Here is a 14,092-nt window from a genome sequence, read left to right on the forward strand (position 1 = left end):
GGAGGGAAGCTGGGGTTGGCAGGCTGCTCATACCACCACTCACATGTCCTCACGCCAGAACCATTATCTCCCATGCGTTTGGATTCTAAGGGAATGGTCTGTAAACTCCAATACTAGCTGAGTTATTTCAAGGATTTTTCCAGCCCAGCAAACTGAAAGGGCTCCAAGGCTTGAGGGTTTCTGCTGTCCAATTTCAGCCTGAAAGCTTTGGAAGCAGCCCCTCCAGGCTAGGGCTTACACCCCAGAGGGAAGAAGCGGGTTGCAGCAAGAGGGCCTAGGCAGTGCAGCCAACACCCAACTTTCACTGGCTTTCTCAAAAAGTCCCTTGGAAAGCCCCGATGGCTGCCCTGCGTGTCTGACCCGGACGTGCTGCTTGGTGAGAATGGAAACAGTTGTGGGGAGGGGAGGCAAGAGGAGCTGTGCACAAGTAACCACACTCAGGCTGCCTCAGCCCCACACTGAGCCCGGGGCCTTAACTGTCAGCCCTGCAGGAAGCGAAAGAGCAGGCACTAGTGGTTGTGGGGGAGGGGTGGCCAGTTGCAGTGACCGGATTTTAAAGACTCAGTGGGCCAAGTGAGCTGCTTCTGAACTTGCGTCCATGCTTTCTCTGGTCCTCGAACCTGCCTGTGGTGCCACTCAGCAGCCCAAAGAGGTAATAAATTTCTGGAGTCCCATGCCTTGCTGGAAGCTCAAAAAAGCTCAAAGAGCTCCTCAAAGAAGAAACTCGAACTGTTACTTCTTCAAGGCTCCCTGGGAGAGAGCAATGCTGTACAGAAGAGGTTTCAGGTGCTAGTACTTCTACGGGCACGAGGGCTGTGCCCTGCTCACTGAGCCTGTCAGAGTTTTGGCCCCATTGTCCGAGGCCCCAGCCTGCCCAGGATTTTGGTCTCTTTCTCTAGTTTGGCTTCTCTCCTTCAGGAAGGCAAGGCTCCTTCCTAGTTCAACAAGAACGGGCTCAAGTCAAGCAGATTAGAAACAGAATAGTGACCGGGCTGTCTTCTTGCCTGCTTGTTTCTCATTCTCTGCTCCCCACCCGTCAAAAGTCTGCGGTTGGAGCGTCTTCCCCAAACTGAGAGGCTAAGCAGCAGCGCACTGCTGAATGGGGCCCCGTCCCAAGACCGGGATTGGTAGCTGATAAAACAGGGGTCAGACCACTGTGGTCTTGGAGGGGAGTGGTTTCCCCAAGAGTAATGGGAAAGGGCTGAGGAAAGCCTAAATCCAGGCTGGGCTCTCCAGTTTGGGGATGGAGGCCTCACTGCTCTGGGTATAACCACCGCCTTCTAACTCCCAGCCTGTCTGTAACCTGCCATTGAATCCACAGGTCCCCTCCCGACACCTGATCTCTGTGTGGGCATAAAAAAGTCAGATAATGTTTAAGAACAGACCAATAACATCTCACTTTGGGAGTCTGGGCAAGGTTGCTCTCAGTAAAGCTTTTCATTTCAATAGCATTTTAAAGTTGACAAAAGGGCTTTTATGTCTATTATCTTATTTGATCCTCACAAAACCCCTGTGCCACAGTTATCATCCTTACATAGTGACAAAGAGACTGAGGCACAAAGAGTTAAAGTGACTTAGTTATGACCCGATTTAGGGCTGCTGTTTCCAAAAGTTACACCCAAGTGCAGCAGGTCTGCTCCCCTCTTGAGTACTCCACGGAACCAGCGTGAGGCCTCAGCTTGTTCAGTGAGAGTCACGCGCCCTGCACCTTGAGTGCTCCCAACCTCCCTATTCCTGCCACCCACGTCTCCAGTCCCCAAGTCTAAAATCAGCCACAGATCGGGAGGCAGTGTGGGGAAATGGCCCAAGAAGGAGAATCAAGGATCCCAGTGCTGAGCCCTGGGGAACCGGCCAGTTCTCCAGTTCCCTCCTGGCCCAGCTTGTGTTCTACTCCAGCAGCTCCTAGGGACCTGCTGACCTCTGCCCCATGCCCCCTAAACTCTCACGCATTTTCCTGCTCACCATCTCCCTCCATCTGCAGCCCAATTATGGCACCTTCACACCCACGGAAACTCTGAGACACAAATGCACATATCTGACTAGGGGGGTGTCCCTGCCACCCAGCCCTGTTGCCTTCAGCACCCACCAGCCCTGACTTTTCGAAGTCGCTTTACTGCTCTAAAACAAAGTTCCTTCTCTATGCAATGCAGTGGGCAAAACTTTGGTGTCAGAGAGCAGGGCAGTGGTTGCTTGTGAAAGGTGGGGGTGGAAAAGGGCGCGAGGGGCTCCCAAGGGGCTGGTTATGGCCTCTTTCTTGATCTGGATGCTGGTTACATAGGTGGGTTTACTTTTGAAAGTTTATTGAGTTATACACCAACAGTTTGTGTTGTACCAACTTTTCTGTTTGTACGTTATAATATCTCAAAAGTTCCCTTACAGATGCAGATGGCCATCCTGGCTTAGGGTAGTTGTGAGGCTCAAACACATTAATTTAGGTAAAAGCAACTTGAGAATCTAAGTAAAAGTGTATCTGAGGGGTTGTCATGACCCCAAATTGTCCACCTCTAGGTAAGTTCTAGGTCAGCGTGGAAAGACTATCATCCCTCTAGAATTGTTGGTCAGTAGATGTCCCATCACATACAAGTAGACCAAAACCGAAGCATTTTCCTGCAAGTACATGGCTTTTTATTGTCATCTCTGTTCTGTCATTGTTTTTTATGACTTCAGTCTTTTTTCTTTTAAATATATACTTCCTTGCTCTTTGGATAGGAGATTCTGGATGTGGTTTTATCTCTACTTGGCTCAAAGTCATTGTCACAAACCTCCAGTTTTGTATCATGTGGTGAAGTCGTTCTGGGACTGATTATATTCTACTTCTTGGATTCATGTTAGCCTGTCAGGCAGGGGTCACGTTTGCTGCTCAGGTGTGGCTGTCCCCCCTTCCAGTCTTGTCTGAGCTAAAAGAACAGGCAGCCATGTTTGGTCAAAGTTGCTGTAGGGTGGGCCAGGGAGGCTTAGACTGAAGAAGAAAGCACATCGCTGCCTGCCAGGCCTTGGGGTTCAGAGGCCTGTGCCATGGAGGGCGAGGTCCAGGGTGCTGGGCCTATAGAAAAAGTGAAGGCAGATTATTGAGAGTACAGGTGGCCTGGGAGAACCGTGACCTGGGCCAGCCCTTCGCTGTACGGGACAGAAGACTGAGTCTCAGAGACAGTGGTCAGCCGGGCCTGAAGAGGGGGTTCCTGGTGCTCGGTCTATCCTACGTTGCCTGCCTCCATGCCTTTTGCCTGTAAGTGCTGGTGATCCTCTTTACTTTAAGATCCAAGAAAGCAGAAACTGAGTGCCCCGTGCTGCTGGCACCAAGATGCCGGGTCCTCTGAGACATGTGATGGACAGCATCTCCCTGCTAGACCTCGGCACTCCTGTTCTCAACCTGCCCCTGAGTGGATGGCAGGCATTATGGGATCATGGACAGAGGATTTGATGCCCAAGCTTTTCTGGGGTCCATCCCACAGCACTCAGGGAGGCCTGGGGCTGAGAGAAGTCCCCAATGGGGCCAGCGGGCCCATTTCAAGAACTCCTATCTGCTGCTTCCCACCTGTACACTCCCCTTCCTCTGAACTCAGCTCTTGTGCTACAGAGACAAGTGGAGGGAAGGTAAGGACCAGGGTGGGGGCACCCCAGCTTCTCTCCGAATGGATTCCTCATTCCTTCTTCTGCAAACCCAGCAACTGCCACCCTTTCAATGCCAGCCCCCCATCCCGGAAAGTACCTGGGAGGAAATGAGTGCTCTGAGGCCACTAGCCGGAAGAGGGGGTTTAACTGTCACCTGTCCCTGGGGGCTTGAGTAGCCTTGAGTAGCGAGGGCAGAGGGGGAAATGCAAATCCATGCTTGGGAGGGAGAAAGAGGGTGGCAGCCATTGCCCAGCCTTCCTCTGGGGCTTGTGATCCCAGAAGAGCCTGGGGAGGCCTGAGGCAACGGAGTGATCACAGGCTCTGGGAGAAGCCAGCGGCTGCCACCCCCTATGCAGACAGCTGCGCACTGGCACTTTCTCTGGGCAGCCGAGTAGACTCACTTCCTCAGCCCTGCGCCCCAGGGGAGCAGGGAGATGGGGGCGGGGTCTGGAGCTCAGCGGAGCCTGGTGGGAAGATGAGATGGAGGAGGTTCAGGTGGACACGCCATGTCCCTGGTGGATGAGCCTGGGAAGGGCATGTCCATTCTGCCTGTGCAGCTGGCGGGATGCAGCTTAGATTGGAAGGAGCCCTCAGGCTTTCTGCACCCTTCCAATTATAGACACTAGAGGCCAGAATTGAGAACAACATGGTGTCCTTGCAGAGGGATCTTTCCCAGCAACCAGGAGGCAAGAATATGAGTGAGGAGCAGCCCTTGGGCCAGTGTTGCTACAATAATACTCTGTTACATCAGTATGGCATTGCCAGATTCAAAACTGGCCACCTTGGTCTCTGCATTTGATCTTCAGTGCCATCTTGTGAGGCATTATTCCCCTTTCACAGATGAGAAAGCTGAGTTTCAGTTATCTCACTTGCCCAAGGGCAGTGGCCAGGCAAGGCTACAGTGGCGCTGCAGCCCGGCCGTCCCAATGGCCTCCCCTCTGCCATGACACATGGGGTCAGAGCCCACAACTGGGGCAGGAGTGAGGGGTCCTCCTTGTCTTCCTTTTGTCCTCTGGAGCCCCAGCCTGCAGGTGGGGCTCTTGAAGGTACAGGTCTCCTAACCTCAGCACCAAGGTCTCTGGGGATGGAGGCCACCATACCTCCCTATGCTCACTCACCCTTGGACCCTTCTGGGAGGACCTGGGCCTGCTGCCCCCAGCCCCAGCCCCGTGTTGCCCCAGTTCTCTCACCTCCCCCCCTCCTCCCTCTTGCAGCCACAGCCCCATGACAGGGCTGCCTGAGCCCCATTGGCCGGCCCGTGAGCATTTGCCCTTATTTGGCCAGGCGGCTCCAGGCCAGGCCTCCACCCCCAGCCCAGCCCCCGCAGGCTTGTCTTTCTCACTTCGTCTTTTTGAGGTTTGGCTCTGGGGCCCTGGCGGGCGTCGCTTCAAACGCACTTTCTGGTTGAGTCACTTTTTAACGGCTCCAGTGCTGTGAGCTGCTGCTGCTGGGGCTGCTGGGGCTCCAGCCTTCATGGCCAACCGTCCCCCATCTGACTGCTTAGCCAGGTGGCCATTGCTGTGGGACAGATTGTACAGACCACTTGGGTACCCATTTAGGCCCCTCTGCTCCCCCACCCACAAGCCTGGGGGCAGGGAAATCTGCCCTGAGTTCCAACCCTGCTTTTTCCAACTCCCTTCTTGCTCCCAGGCTCGTGAGGAGACACCACTGCGTGCGCACTGTCTGTGGGGTCTCCCCGCCGATGTCTGTGGGGCTGTCCTTTTTGGAGGGTACTTGGAACTGAATCCCTTAGGGGGACAGAAACTGGACGGTTGGCTGATTTTCAGGAAGGTGAAACTTATTGCTGAATTCTGGTTCCTCATCTCTGACATGGGGTACCATCGCTCCCATCACTGGGTCAGCTTGATGATCAAATGAGATTCAGATCGAATGTGCTTTATAAAGTTCTCCAGATGCCTCTGCTGCTGCCCTGCCCCCAGCTCAGGGTGTGGGCTGAGCAGAAGAAGGGAGAAAGCCCAGAGTCCTCACGGAGCCCTCTGTTCTTCCCACCCCTCACCTTCTGCCTCTGTCCCCGGGCTCTGGGGCATCCCGAGTGGGCAGGATGCTGGCAGGAGGGATGACTGGCAAAGGAGTCCCCCCCATCCTGTTGCCCCTCATTTCCAGCCACCGTAAGGAAAGAATTTTACACCAGATCCCTTCCCAGCCACCTGCTTTCTCTGAGCCAACCGAGGTCTGCCCTTCAGCTCGCTGGGAAAATCCATGGCCTTCACAGTAGCTGGGCAGTTCTTGGAACACAGGCCTTGTTGCTTCCTCTTCTGAGGTCCCTGGATCCACTTGCTCTCGGGGACTTTCTAGAGTATGAACAGTCCCTTTGGTCAAATTACTCCTCAGTTTTATAGATGAACACACAAAAGCTGGAGGTTTGGGGGCAGATTCGGTGACAGGCCCAAAATTGTAAATAGCCATGGGGTGAGGAATGGACCCCTGGTCTCCTGCCCCCTAGTTTCTCCACCTGCTTGTTGATCCTGATGTTGGGGGTAGAGAGTTAGGCCAATGAAAGATCACACTAGTTTCCGGGCAGGGTTGCCCTGCCTGGCTCAGCTTTCTGGACACACACACACACATGCAGTTATTTGTAGCAGTTAAAACTGGAGCAGGCGCAGCTCTGCAAGCCAGCCCAGGCACCTGTGGGTGGCGGGAGGAAGGAGGGAGCTGCTTTCTCTCATGTCCTTGCTAGTGTTCCTAGGAGTTCACAGTGGAACATGCTTCTGGTTTTAAGGCCACTCCCACAGCAGTGGTCAGGGTGGCCTTCTTCCACACCCCCTTTCCCACCCGCCTGTTCTGTCTCTTCCCAGATGCTGTGGACAAAACCTTGAACTTAGTCCTAATTTGCTTTGTGACCTCAGGCTGCCTACGGCCTCTCTCTGGGTTTGCAGCCCAGTTTCCCAACTCGGCCAGTTTGCTGTCTGACTTTGCTGCTTAAATGCCTTGGATACTCCGGTGATCCGGAGAGCTGAGCCGGACCCCATCCCAGAGCAGAGCTGGCCTCCCAGGGTGCACTGCAGCTGCCTCTCCCAGAGTAGAGCTAGGGAGGGAGGATGAAGGTAAACCCGGAGGACCTCTGGGCAGTGCAGGCAGGGCCGAGGGGAGAGTGTTTCCGCCCTCCTTGCCTCGGGGCCCCTCAGCCTTCCTGCTGCTCCCCAAGGCTCTGAGGTGAGTCAGGGGACTCCGGAGTCTTAGGTGCTGAGATGATCTCTGCAGGGGGCACGGGCTTGGCTCAGAGTCTTGAGGCACTTCCTCTCTCAGCACCTGCTTCCCTTGGCAGCCCCTTCGGGGAAAGTGGTTAAAGGTCCCAACATTTAAGACTATCAGCTCCAATTGTCCTCGGCCTTATTTTGCAATGCTGGGGGCTCAGTTTCCCTCCTTTGTGGCCTGGCCTGTCCCCAAGCCTCACTCCCATGAGGGCGGGCCTGCTCTGCCTTCTGACTTCCTGTTTGTGAGTGGTTAGGTCCTGTGGCTTCGCTCTTGTTGTCTCCTCACAAGGCAGGTTATCTGAGCTGCCATCTCGGCCTGCCTGCTGAGTGCAGCCTGCTGGCTGTGCAGCTGCGGGGAAGGCCTGGTTTTCTTCTCCGCCTGCAAGTGCAGACAGGGCCCTCGGTCACTTCTCCCACCCTCCCAGCCTGCTCTCCTTTGCAGGTGTTAGGCCTTCAAGAGACCATTTCTCCCTGTTCCCCCTCTTTGCTTAGTCACTTTCTATCCTAACTCCTCTTCTTCCAAACCCTCTTCTGTCCACATTCCCTTCCCCTGGAAAGCCTTTTCCGATGGGCCCCCTGTGACTCTGATGTCACCACTGCAGAGTCCATCAGGCCAACCCATGGGACCCTCAACCCCACCCAGGGCTAATTTGCACCTGATGGTATAATTTCATAAGATGCAGGTACACATGGAGGTGTATATTTGTGTTCTACGCTGCTCTCAGGTTCGGTGTTGGCTCAAGTAGAAGGCACGTGTTCCCCATCAGACCTGAGGCTCCGTGCCTGCTTTACATATAATTGCTCATTCACACCAACACACAAAACCTGCACACCCTGCACACCTGTCTGTGTCTTGCCTATCGGACTGGGAATCCCTGAAGACCAGTCCTGTCCCCTTTTCTCCTCAGGCTCACATTTACCTGCCCACAGCCTTGGCATGGCACGCAAAGACGGCTGTCTCGTAGGCCAGCGGGGCTGGGCTGGGAGTGAGGCGCTGTGAGGATCTCAAGCCCAGACCTCAACCTGTCACCTGGGGCCGCAATATTCCCAGTTTATTTCTGATGTTACTACCCCACCCCTACTCTTTATTTTGGATTCCCCTTCCCTCTCCCCTTTTGCTACCTCTGAGCAGAAATTCAATCCCTGGTCTTAAAATGTCAGAACTGGAAAAGAGCATGGAGTATTTTATAGCAGAGTCCACGTGAGCTCAGGCTGCCCAGTGAGTCTCCAGCTGAGCCCAGACCTCCCGCCAAGGGGTGGAGTTTGAAAAGTCAGCTTGAACTCACTCCTCTACCAAGAGAGGCACCCTCTCCCAGCCACCTCCTCTTTTAGCTGCTGGCCATTGCCGAGGGTTTGTTTAGTTTTGCTCATCCTGGGGAACTCAGGCAGCAGGCGGCTTTGAGGCGGGAGTGGGAGGTCACATCTCTCTCGAAACAGTGCCCGTGTTCTGAAGCCATCCCCGATGCTCTGCAGGTGCCCTTTCAAACACTGGCCTCAGATTCCCAAGTGAACCTTCCTGGGAGTTTCTGGGAGGAGGCGGATGTGTCCAGGAGTGTGCAGCGGGCCTTCGGCCAGGTGTGTCTGCAGGTCCGAGCTGGGGTGCCACCCACGGGGTGTCTGTGTGCCTCTGGGCCCACCCCACCTCTCTGGAAAGGAGAGTGTGAAATGAATATCTGGGGGTCTTCGGGCCGTGTGTGTGTGAGCCCAGGCAGGCCCCTGCTGCTCTTCCTGTCTGTCAGCCCCCAGGCCGCACCTGCGGCCAGCCCGGAGCAGGGCTTCAGTCCAGCGTCCCTGCTACACTCAGCTGCATGGTTCTCACTGTCCGGTGCCCTTATCTCTGGCCATGCCCCTTCCTCCTCCTTGATTGTCTCTGGCCCTGTCCTGGTGCTCCTGCTTTGAGGCCCAGAAGAGCTGGGATTCATCGCTGGACTTGGGGAGAATTCCAGGGTGCTGACACCCTGAGTGCTCCCTTATTTTCATCTTTCTCCCCCAGCCCCTCCAGAAGCTCCATGGATGAAGAGGCTGGGACTCCATCCCCACAAAAAATTAAAATAAATAAATAATTTAAAGCCAGGTGGTGGTGTTTGGCCCGGGGCACCGAGGACACATGGAGGAAAGGCGGCTCTGTTATTGCAGGACAGCCGGCCTCGGGACAGCCCTGCCCTGCTCGGGACTGGAGGGGGCCTGCATGGGAGGCTCCGGGGGCCTGAGTGTGTCCCTCAGAAGGAGACTCCGGTCTGATTCGCTGCAGGTCACAGGCTGAGGGGTCTGTGGCAAACCTGGGCCCTGCAGCCAGGCCCCCTGGCTCCCAGCCCGTGACTCTCCTCGGTTGGGACAGAGCACCTCTGAGGTGGTGACCATGGAGGCACGGTAGGCAGAGGGTGGGGGGGCAAGATGCTCTAAGAGGAGGGGCCCTGAAGGGTGGGGGTCCAGGAACCCAGGTTACTGCACAACTTTGATATTCTTTTCCTCTTATCGCCTGGGGCAGCCACTTCCCCTCCACCCAGGGTCTGGAGCAGCGGTGGTCTGTTAAAGGGGCACTGTCCTATTTCTGGCCAGCCCGCTCTCCTCACCATTCTCTTCAGGTCCTAGTGGGTGAAGGGTCCTGGGAATGGGTAATAATTTTCCAGGCCAAGGGGCACCCTTTCTGAAGGAAAGGATGGGAGGCCATCCCCCTCTCTGCTGTCCCCACCCCCATGCCAGTCCTCTTCTGGGCCTTGACTTGGAGAGTCCCCTCAAGTCTGTGTGGGCCTGCCCCTGAGTAGGGGACCCAGAGAAGAAGCCCATGGCCTTCTGGGCAGTAATCTGGGTGTTTCCTGTCCACTTCTTCCCCACCGCCACCCCTAATGTATTCCTCTTGATTCCAGAGTGAACCCCACTGAGAGGCTTGGAGAAATGTGGGGAAAATGTGTGACCTAGACCCAGCCTATCCCAACCCTCTCCCCACCCATACCCTCACCCTGTTCCCCTCCCCCAGCCAGAGACCCTGGGATGGGCAGCTTCCTGCCTTCCCCATGGGGAAAGCGGGGGTAGCATGCAGGTGGGTGGGCCCCATGCCCACATCCGGTGACTGCCAGAACCTCCCTTCAGACCTTTTCCCTCCACTCCTCTAAGCCCAATGGCACCCATGCCCTGCATGAGACCCCAGTCCTCACCACCGCTCTGCCCTGCCCTGCCCTCGTATCCCTACAGACCCCGAGGGAAGCGTGAATGCCCAGTCTAGGGCCAACAGGCCCACTGGCCCAAGTGTGACCCCCACACTCTGTTGAGGGTGCAGGTCTTGCCTCCTGCAGGCTGGGCTACAGGAGGAGCGGCTTTGTGGAGCACTGAGAGCACCTGATTGCCTGGATGGCATTGTGATGTGCTGGCCCAGACTGCCTTCTGCATCTGCCCCTCTGTGCGGCCTCTGGGCAGCGTGTGGACAGAAGCCACAGCTCTGTCCGGACGTCACTGCTGTCCTGAAGGGAAGGGAATTTTCTGGGTTGGGGTCAGTGGGGGTGGGGCTCAGAGAAAAAGCCGTTTTCTTGCGCTGGAATTCAGAACTTTGTGTGTTGGGCATTCAATGAAGGCCCTGACAGGAGCCCCAGACTCTTGAACCATCCCCTGGAGCTGGTGCCATGGGGGAAGGGCAGGCTTGGGGTCCCGGAAGCCACCTGCCCACGGTGGTGTGTGAGATGGTCTCTTCAGCCCCCCTCCTGCCAATACCCAGCCTTGTCTCTGGTTTCCTGTCAGTCTGTCCTCCCCTGGGAGGGGAGGGGCACGCTAATCTCTGATGCAGTGTGGGGGCGGGCTCCAAGACCGTTGGGCGCCCTGAGATCTGGCCCACGTGGCCTTGGGGTTATAAGCCCTGCCCGCCCTGAAGGGAACCCACTTGGAAGCCTGGAGCACAGGGCTTGCTCCTCTCAGCCCTGCAACATCAGGTAAGGTCACAACCTTCACTTCAGCCCCAACTGGGGCTCCTCGACTCTGGGACTCAAAGGGTGATGAGGGGTGTGGGTAGTAGGCCCTGGGTGGAGATAATTTCGAGAGGAGCGCCAGGAGCCTGGGTGCCAAGGCTTTCTAGTAAAGCTTTAGGCAAAGAGGAGCAGTGACGCTCAGACCTACCACCTTCATGGTGGGACAGCTCCTTAAAATCCTGGGCCTTGACTTGCCTCTGGACAAGGAAGGTAAAATGGCCTCTGGTCTCCAGACCAAGAAAGAGAGGTCCAAGCCTTCTAGAGACAAGAGTGCCCTGGCAGGGTGGCTCAGTTGGTTGGAGCGTCATCCTGTGCACCAAAAGGTTGCTGGTTCTATCTCCCCCGGTCAGGGCACATACCTGGGTTGTGGGTTTGATTCCTGGTCGGGGCATGTATGGGCGGCAATAGATCGATGTTTCTCTTTCACATTGATGTTTCTTTCTCTCTCTTTTCCTCTCTCTCTAAAAATAAGTAATAAAAAATAGACTCTGGTGAGAATTAAAAAATAAATAGACGAGAGAGTAGGGTAGGGATGGCAGAGGGTGGGCAGAGGCTGCAAAGTGGGACTTGGTGTCAGCGAGAGGCCCGAAGCATCTCCCTCCACCTCCCTCCACCCAATGTGGCCCCGTCTCTGTTGCAATGGTCGTGGGCTCCTGCCTGGGGAGTTACGGACCGTGAAGGAGTGGGGCCCTTGGGCTGGTGAGGAGGTTGTGGGCCAAGGCCCTGGGGGGAGGAGGCTGGGGACCGAGGCCTAGGTGGAAGGAGGCTGCGGCTGCCTCAGCTGGACTCAGAGCAGGGGTAGTGTGGCTGGGACGGGGGTTAGAACTGGGGACCAGGGTGAGACTGGGTGACTAGCAGTGGTCTCTACCTGAGTACCCCTGAAAGTGGGGGGATGGGGTGGAGCCCTAGGGGGAAGGGAAGAGGGAACCAAAGAGGAAGTGGGGGAGGGAGGTAGAGGAGGCAAGATCTGGCGCCATGCTGAGTCACCGCCCACAGGCCCAGGGCGGGCCCTCTAGGGGCCATGGGGCTAGGTGGTGGGGTCTTAGGAAGCCACGAGGAGGGCCGGGGAAGGCTGGGGACTCTCCAAACAGAAGTCAGGAGGAGGAGCGGGCGGCCTGAAGAGTCCCCTCGGACGGACAGACAGACAGTGCAGTCACCCATAAAGTAGAAAGCACTACTAACAGCACTGGAGGGTGTAGTGTTTCCTACTTTATGGATGAGTGTACTGTGGGCTTCGGAGACCACGCCCCGCCGCCGCCCGCCACCGTTGACTCCGTGCTCAAGACCATGTGTGACAGGTGAGCCCCACCGCACCCTCCCCATCCTGCCCAGAGCCCCGAAAGGCCTCCACGGCCACCCATGGCACTGTCCTCCTTGTTCTGGCCAACTGAGGAAATGCCACTTCGGCTCCTGTGCTGCCCCAGGGTCGGGAGGGACCCCAAGGCCTAATGTGGCATGGAGGAGCCCCGAGTGCGGGCCCAGACGCAAGTGGACAGACACCAGGATGAAGAAGAGGCGGGAAAGGAGGGTGGATGGAGGGGAGTGAGGGGCGGTGCCTGGGACCTTGAACTTTGTTTAATAAATGATGAACTCTGCTTCTCTTTTGTCTGAGACTCTGTTGTTGCGGGTTGGGTGGGTGGCGGTAGGTGAAGGGGCTCAACAACTACATGGATGGGTGGGCACACAGAGGGGCCAGGAGCCATGGGCTGGCCTGCCCATGAGGCCAGGAAAGGGCTCAGGCCCGCCAGGCTGCAGCTGGCGGAGGAAGGAGGGGCCTGGGAGAGACCTCCCTACAAACTGAGTAAAGGGGGCAGGACATGGAGGGGCAGGGTTAGAGGGGCCCTCCCAACTTTTAACCTAGCTCTGGCACTGCCCCGCCTCCACTTGCTCTCCACACCCCCAAACTGAGGGCTGCTTACCTCCAGCTCTAATCTAAAAACGCCTAGGGACCCTGGGTAGTATAAGAACTGGGCACGAACACACACACACAAAAAGCATCAGATACTAATACGCAAAGTACACAGCCCACATGCATGTGCATTTACACACAGGGGCCCCATACACACATGCTGTCAACACATGTGCAGTGACATATGCAGGTGACATGACTGGCATATCACACAATGACACAGGGGATGTAGACACACTCAGGACACACACATATTCAATAGTACACACACGTAATGTTATAAACATGAGTATGTATGTCACAAATGGAAGAGCATACAAACACGGTGACATTCACATAATCAACATATTGAACCCAATTGCATACACACATAGTGACACATTCATACATGGTGATAAATATGCAACAAGTACATGGTGACACATATCTATACATGCAGACATAAATAAAACCGTCATGTGCCATTACACGTATTTACACGACTGAGAGTGTCATTATATATTGTGTAATGCCACATAACAGTGTCCAGACACATTTATGACAGTGTTATAATTTATACATTCACACAATCATAGCCTCACATGCACACAAAACCACAACACTATGGCAAGCGAACACATGTGATGGTACACACAGAAACATGTATGCTCACTGAGGCCCACAGGTGCAGAGTGGCATGCACACACATACATCCATGTGTACATATGCAGAATAATACCATGACCCCACACACACAGAAGTCCATGTCTATTCTATATCTGCCTGCGCTACACATGTACACACGTAAGGACGTGCATTTATGCCACACACACATCGACAATGCAGCAGGTAGCGGTGTGCACGTTAATCTGTGCACTATGTTAAGGGAGCAAGGATGGCACCACCGCCCCCCCCGTGTCCCCCACCTGCAGTCTCAGCAGCTCTGGCCTGGCTGCAGCCCAGGCCTGGGGGCTCTGTGCTTCAGTAGTGTGCCTGCTGCTGTTCCCCAGGGGTGCCACACGAGGGCCGGGACTCTGGCTGAGGCTGCCTTGTGTGCAGATGGACTGAGTGCTAGGCTCAGAGGAGGGGACAGGGGCATCCTCCCTGAGGCCTCTCCCTACACGTTTGTCTCTGAGGACTCCATCTAGGCTCCTGTCCTCATGTGCTGTCCCACTTGTGGGTGGGGGTGTTCCCATGTCTTTGTCCCCAAAAAAACATTTTCCCATAGCCCGAAGGTATACGGTTAGACCAAAGATGAACTTTCTGACAGCACGGGGCAATGCCAGCCCAACAGACTGTGTGGTCTCCTCCTCTGGCTGGAGACAGCCAGGTTGCCCCCAAAATGCACTCTGCCAGGAGGAAGCTGAAGTAATTCTCTCAGCCTATTTCTACCTCTTTCTCTTTGCTTGTCTTCCTGTTTT

Source organism: Phyllostomus discolor, chromosome 8 (assembly GCF_004126475.2).
Source record: "Phyllostomus discolor isolate MPI-MPIP mPhyDis1 chromosome 8, mPhyDis1.pri.v3, whole genome shotgun sequence".
NCBI lineage: Eukaryota > Metazoa > Chordata > Mammalia > Chiroptera > Phyllostomidae > Phyllostomus > Phyllostomus discolor.